The sequence below is a fragment of the Lethenteron reissneri genome, unplaced genomic scaffold (genome assembly GCF_015708825.2).
Source record: "Lethenteron reissneri isolate LAM-NWPU_2019-01 unplaced genomic scaffold, ASM1570882v1 scaffold_1496, whole genome shotgun sequence".
Taxonomy (NCBI): Eukaryota; Metazoa; Chordata; class Hyperoartia; order Petromyzontiformes; family Petromyzontidae; genus Lethenteron; species Lethenteron reissneri.
Window position 1 is genome coordinate 23,622 of NW_026891219.1, and position 7,810 is coordinate 31,431.

A 7,810-nucleotide genomic window follows, 5' to 3' on the forward strand; every position below is an offset into this window, starting at 1 on the left:
TGACGATAATGGTGGTGATGGTGGTGGTGATGATGGTGGTGATGACGACGATGATGATGGTGGTGATGATGACGACGATGCTAATGGTGGTGATGATGACGATAATGGTGGTGATGATGGTGATGATGATGGTGATGATGACGATGATAATGGTGGTGATGGTGGTGATGATGACGATGATGGTGATGACGATGATGGTGATGACGATGATGGTGGGGATGGTGATGGTGGGGATGGTGATGATGGTGGTGGTGATGATAACGGTGGTGATGCTGGTGGTGGTTTTGATGTTTTTCAGGATTTTCTGCTGGAGGATCCCGTGTACCAGCTCAGTGTCGAGGAGACACGGAGACTCTCCACACACAGATACTCGGCCTGGCTGGACCAGACGCCAACACAGTAATCATCACTCGCATTGTCATCGCCATCATCGTCACCGTCATCGCCATCATTATCATCATCGTCACACACACACACACTCACACACTCACACACTCACACACAGATACTCGGCCTGCCTGGACCAGACGCCAACACAGTAATCATCACTCGCATTCTCACCACCATCATCGTCGTCATCACCGTCATCGTCATCGCCATCATTATCATCATCGTCACACACACTCACATACTCACACACTCACACACTCACACACTCACATACTCACATACTCACACACTCACACACTCACACACTCACATACTCACACACTCACACACTCACACACAGTCTCACACACTCACACACTCACATACTCACACACTCACATACTCACACACTCACACACTCACTCACACACTCACACACTCACACACTCACACACACACTCACACACTCACACACTCACTCACTCACACACTCACACACTCACACACTCACACACTCACACTCACACACTCACACACTCACACACTCACACACTCACACACTCACACACTCACACACTCACTCACTCACACACTCACACACTCACACACTCACACACTCACTTACTCACTCACACACTCACACACTCACACACTCACACACTCACACACACACTCACACACTCACACACACACACACTCACACACTCACACACTCACTCACACACTCACACACTCACACACTCACACACTCACACTCACACACACATACTCACACACTCACACACTCACACACTCACACACACACTCACACACTCACACACTCACATACTCACACACACTCACTCATACTCACACACACTCACACACAAACACCTACACACACTCACATACACACTCACTCAGACACTCACACACAAACACCTACACACACTCACACACTCACTCACACACTCACTCACACCACTCACACACAAACACCTACACACACTCACACACTCACACACTCACACACACAATTACACTCACACACTCATACACTCATACTCACACATTCACACACTCACACACTCACATACTCACACACACTCACACACAACACCTACACACACTCACACACTCACACACTCACACACTCACACACACTCACACACTCATACTCACACACACTCACACACTCACACACAAACACCTACACACACTCACACACTCACACACACTCACTCACTCACACACAAATACCTACACACACTCACACACTCACACACTCATACTCACACACACTCACACACTCACACACAAACACCTACACACACTCACACACTCACACACTCACACACACTCACACACTCATACTCACACACACTCACACACTCACACACAAACACCTACACACACTCACACACACTCACTCACTCACACACAAACACCTACACACACTCACACACTCACACACTCACACACTCATACTCACACACACTCACACACTCACACACAAACACCTACACACACTCACACACTCACACACTCATACTCACACACACTCACACACTCACTCACACACACAAACACCTACACACACTCACACACTCACACACTCACACACACAAACACCTACTCACACCCCCCCCCCCCTCTCTCTTGCCCCCAGCTGCATCATCTGCCTGGAGGTGCTTGTGGAGGGAACAGAGATGTGCACATTGCCCTGCACGCACGCACACTTCCACGCAGCCTGCATCCACACCTGGCTACAGGTGATGACCACCAGCTCGTGCTGATGATGATGATGATGTGGTTCTCTCTGTCTCTCTCTGTGTCTCTCTCTCTCTCTGTGTCTCTCTGTCTCTCTCTCTGTCTGTGTCTCTCTCTCTGTCTGTGTCTCTCTGTCTCTCTCTCTGTCTGTGTCTCTCTGTCTATGTGTGTCTCTCTGTCTGTGTGTGACTGTGTGTGTCTGTGTGTGTCTCTCTGTCTCTCTCTGTCTCTCTCTGTCTGTGTCTCTCTGTCTCTCTGTGTCTCTCTGTCTCTCTGTCTCTCTCTGTGTCTCTCTGTCTCTCTCTCTGTCTGTGTCTCTCTCTCTCTCTGTCTGTGTCTCTATGTCTCTCTGTCTGCCTCTCTCTGTCTCTGTGTGTCTCTCTGTCTCTGTGTGTGTCTGTGTGTGACTGTGTGTGTGTCTGTGTGTGTCTCTCTGTCTCTCTCTGTCTCTCTGTCTCTCTCTCTCTGTCTGTGTCTCTGTGTTTGTCTCTGTCTCTCTGTCTGCCTCTCTCTGTCTCTGTGTGTCTCTCTCAGTCTCTGTGTGTCTGTGTGTGTGTCTCTGTGTGTCTCTCTCTGTCTCTCTCTGTCTATCTCTGTGTGTGTGTCTGTGTGTGTGACTGTGTGTGTGTGTTTCTGTGTGTGTCTGTGTGTGTGTCTGTGTGTGTGACTGTGTGTGTCTGTGTGTGTGTGTGTGACTGTGTGTGTCTGTGTGTGTGTGTGACTGTGTGTGTCTGTGTGTGTGTCTGTGTGTGTGTGTGTGTCTGTGTGTGTGTCTGTGTGTGTGTCTGTGTGTCTGTGTGTGTGACTGTGTCTGTGTGTGTGTGTGTGTCTGTGTGTGTGTCTGTGTGTGACTGTGTGTGTCTGTGTGTCTGTGTGTGTGTGTGTCTTAGGAGAGCGGCACGTGTCCGGTGTGCCGTGCCCTCGTCGTCTTACACTGAGGAGGAAGCTGCAGCTCCAACCTTCAAGTCTCCCTCACCACCCAGAGTCTCACCACCCAGTGTCTCTGTGTCTCACTACCCAGTGGCTCAGTGTCTCAGTGTCTGTGTTAGACCACCAGTGTCTCACTACCCAGTGTCTCAGTGTCTCCCTACCCAGTGTCTCACTACCCAGTGTCTCACTACCCAGTGTCTCACTACCCAGTGTCTCACTACCCAGTGTCTCACTACCCAGTGTCTCAGTGTCTCAGTGTCTCACTACCCAGTGTCTCACCATCCAGTGTCTCAGTGTCTCACTACCCAGTGTTTCACTAGCAGTGTCTCACCACCCAGTGTCTCACCACCCAGTGTCTCACTACCCAGTGTCTCAGTGTCTCAGTGTCTCACTACCCAGTGTCTCACCATCCATTGTCTCAGTGTCTCAGTGTCTCACTACCCAGTGTTTCACTAGCAGTGTCTCACTACCCAGTGTCTCACCACCCAGTGTCTCACCACCCAGTGTCTCACTACCCAGTGTCTCACTACCCAGTGTCTCACTACCCAGTGTCTCAGTGTCTCTGTGTCTCAGTGTTAGACCACCAGTGTCTCACTACCCAGTGTCTCTGTGCTCAGTGTCTCACTACCCAGTGTCTCACTACCCAGTGTCTCACTACCCAGTGTCTCTCTACCCAGTGTCTCAGTGTCTCAGTGTCTCAGTGTCTCAGACCACCGTCTCAAAGGCGACCAGCGCAAGGGCAATGCCACAGCATCACGGCTGGCTCAGTGTGAGCAGCAGATGAACTGTGGGGGTGGGTGGTTTACGAGAATTCTAGTAACAATAATGATGGTGGTGGTGGTGACGATGATGACGATGATGGTGACGACGATGATGATGGTGGTGACGATGACGGTGGTGACGATGATGATGGTGATGATGATGGTGTTGGTGACGATGATGATGGTGTTGGTGATGATGGTGATGATGATGGTGGTGATGATGATGGTGGTGACGATGATGGTGGCGATGATGATGGTGATGATGATGGTGTTGGTGACGATGATGATGGTGTTGGTGATGATGGTGATGATGATGGTGGTGACAATGATGATGATGGTGACGATGATGATGGTGACGATGATGATGATGGTGTTGGTGACGATGATGATGATGTTGGTGTTGGTGACGATGATGATGGTGGTGACGATGATGATGATGATGATGGTGTTGGTGACGATGATGATGGTGGTGACGATGATGATGATGGTGGTGATGATGATGGTGGTGACGATGATGGTGATGGTGGTGATGATGATGGTGGTGACGATGATGATGATGATGGTGGTGACGATGATGGTGATGGTGATGATGATGATGGTGTTGGTGACGATGATGATGATGATGGTGGTGATGATGGTGGTGATGATGGTGGTGACGATGATGATGGTGGTGTTGATGTTTGTTAGCCCCTGCCTCTGGTGAGACAGGCTGCTTCAAACACAAAACAAGAAAGTAGTACATAGTGTAGTACATAGTGTAGTGTGTAGTGTAGTGTAGTGTGTAGTAGTATAGTGTATAGTGTCATGTAGTGTAGTATATAGTAGTGTAGTGTATAGTGTCATGTAGTGTAGTGTATAGTGTAGTTTATAGTGTATAGTGTCATGTAGTGTAGTATATAGTGGTGTATAGTAGTGTAGTGTATAGTGTCATGCAGTGTAGTATATAGTGTAGTTTATAGTGTAGTGTATAGTGTCATGTAGTGTGGTGTATAGTGTAGTGTAGTGTGGTGTATAGTGTAGTTTATAGTGTATAGTGTCATGTAGTGTGGTGTATAGTTTATAGTGTAGTGTATAGTGTAGTGTATAGTGTAGTGTATAGTGTATATTGTGTTTCAAAATGATGGACCCAATTTCAAATCAGTCTTGCCAATGACTGAGCCCCGGGGCTGTTTGTGCGCTGGGAGGTCATCACTGTGACCTCTACACCCCCCCCTCTACACCCCCCCCCTCTACACCCCCCCCCCCTCTACACCCCCCCCTCTACACCCCCCCTCTACCCCCCCCCTCTACACCCCCCCCCCTCTACACCCCCCCCCCTCTACACCCCCCCCCTCTACACCCCCCCCTCTACCCCCCCCCTCTACACCCCCCCCTCTACACCCCCCCCCCTCTACACCCCCCCCCCCCTCTACACCCCCCCCTCTACACCCCCCCCCCTCTACCCCCCCCCTCTACAACACCCCCCCCCCTCTACACCCCCCCCCCTCTACACCCCCCCTCTACACCCCCCCCCTCTACACCCCCCCCTCTACCCCCCCCCCTCTACACCCCCCCCTCTACACCCCCCCCCCCTCTACACCCCCCCCCCTCTACACCCCCCCTCTACACCCCCCCCCTTCTCTACACCCCCCCCCCTCTACACCCCCCCCCCTCTACACCCCCCCCCTCTACACCCCCCCCTCTACACCCCCCCCCCTCTACACCCCCCCTCTACAACCCCCCCCCCCCTCTACACCCCCCCCCCTCTACAACCCCCCCCCCTCTACACCCCCCCTCTACGCCCCTCCCCCTCTACGCCCCTCCCCCTCTAAGCCCTCCCCCTCTAAGCCCCTCCCCCTCTACACCCCTCCCCCTCTACGCCCCTCCCCTCTACGGCCCCTCCCCCTCTACGCCCCTCCCCCTCTATGCCCCTCCCTCTCTACGCCCCTCCCCTCTAAGCCCCTCCCCCTCTACGCCCCTCCCCTCTGCGCCCCTCCCCCTCTACGCCCCTCCCCCTCTACGCCCCTCCCCCTCTACGCCCCTCCCTCTCTACGCCCCTCCCCCTCTACGCCCCTCCCCCTCTACGCCCCTCCCCCTCTACGCCCCTCCCCCTCTACGCCCCTCCCCCTCTACGCCCCTCCCCCTCTATGCCCCTCCTCTCTACGCCCCTCCCCCTCTATGCCCTCCCTCTCTACGCCCCTCCCCCTCTACGCCCCTCCCTCTCTACGCCCCTCCCCCTCTACGCCCCTCCCCCTCTACGCCCCTCCCCCTCTATACGCCCCTCCCCCTCTACGCCCCTCCCCCTCTATGCCCCTCCCTCTCTACGCCCCTCCCCCTCTACGCCCCTCCCCCTCTACGCCCCTCCCCTCTACGCCCCTCTACGCCCCTCCCCCTCTACGCCCCTCCCCCTCTATGCCCCTCCCTCTCTACGCCCCTCCCCCTCTACGCCCCTCCCCCTCTACGCCCCTCCCCCTCTATGCCCCTCCCTCTCTACGCCCCTCCCCCTCTATGCCCCTCCCTCTCTACGCCCTTTCAAGGGGTAAGAGTTGCACTAATGGGGGGTTCGTGGCTGCAGAGATTTTGCGATTTCAAATCGGGGTCCGTCTTTCTGAGGCAGCCAGCGGCCCCCAACCTGCTAGGCACCCGGCACCGGCTTCGTGGAAGACAATTTTGTACACAGGGGAGGGGGGGGGGTCTTCATTGGGTCTTTCTACCTCTTCAGAGAAGCTCTGCAGTGACGTGTGTGTCTGTACTCGTGTTGGCTGCTGGGGCTGGAGCTCGTGGGCTCACCACGACTGTGGCTGGGATGAGTGCCCAGTGCGGGGAAGAGGCACAGACACATTCACTCAGAGTCGTGTTGGCCATTGCCTCAGGCGAGAGGACTACTACATGCCCGTTGGCTTCTTAATAAACCTGTGCATCTTTTGATTTAAAGCTTTCGTGACTGCAGGGATTCATATTCTTGGTTCTTTCGGTAAAGTCACGTAGAAGGGAAATAATAAAAAAGATTGCATAATAAATTATTTATTTTAGAAGGGAAATAATAAAATCGAAACAATAAAATAATTAAAACAGGATGTAGCAGTTTAAATATTTATTAATATTTTATAAATATTTTATGTTTCTAATTTTTTATTTCCCTTCTAAAATAATTTTATTACGTTTTATTTTACTATTTCCCTTCTACGTGACTTTACCGAGAGAACCAGCAATACGAGTGCATCTTGTTGGGAGCGAGTGGGTGCTCAGCGTGCCCTGTTCTTTGGTTGTGATTTAGTGTTTGCTCGCTGACAGATTCGATGATTGTAGCTGAGACGCTTGGTGACATTCTAGATGTGGGCTGCTCCCTACACGACGCGCCTGGGACTGTGATGACGTGTGCGTCACTGGTCACTGGCCCTCTGAATCTGGCTAAAGCTTCTACTTCATATCAGGGGCCATTAATCATCAACCCCTTCTCAGTTCCCTACCTGATTACAGGCCAATTGAGACCTCACCGGTCACCCCGTGACCTTAGACAGCTCAACGTCCATCCTGAACAGTCCCATTACAAGCGAGAAACACACTAATTGTTTCTTGTGCCCGTCTATAAATGTCTCTATGTCTCGATGTAAAGCTGCTTTCGTGACTGCAGGGATTCATCTTCTTGGTTCTTTGGGTAAAGTCACGTAGAAGGGAAATAATAAAATAATATAAAAAAAACATTAAATAATTATTTTATTTTGTATAATAAAAGAATAATAAAAATAAAACAATAAAATAATTATTTTTATTATGTATAATAAAAGAATAATACAAATAAAACATTAAATAATTATTTTACTATGTATAATAAAAGAATAATAAAAATAAAACAATAAAATAATTATTTTATTATGTATAAAAAATAATTATAAAAATAAAACATAAAATAATTATTTTATTATGTATAATAAAAGAATAAAAATAAAACATAAAATAATTATTTTATTATGTATAAAAAATAATTATAAAAGTAAAACATCAAATAATTATTTTATGTA

At 50.4% G+C, this 7,810-nt stretch overlaps 1 long non-coding RNA gene across 1 annotated transcript; it reads left to right on the forward strand.

Moving 5' to 3' along the window:
* The first annotated feature begins 296 nt into the window (after positions 1-296).
* On the forward strand, positions 297-5,014 carry LOC133362476 (uncharacterized). Its single transcript, XR_009757502.1, has 3 exons — positions 297-399; positions 2,018-2,120; positions 3,009-5,014. It is a non-coding gene; the product is annotated as an uncharacterized LOC133362476 (long non-coding RNA).
* Positions 5,015-7,810: the final 2,796 nt, after the last annotated feature.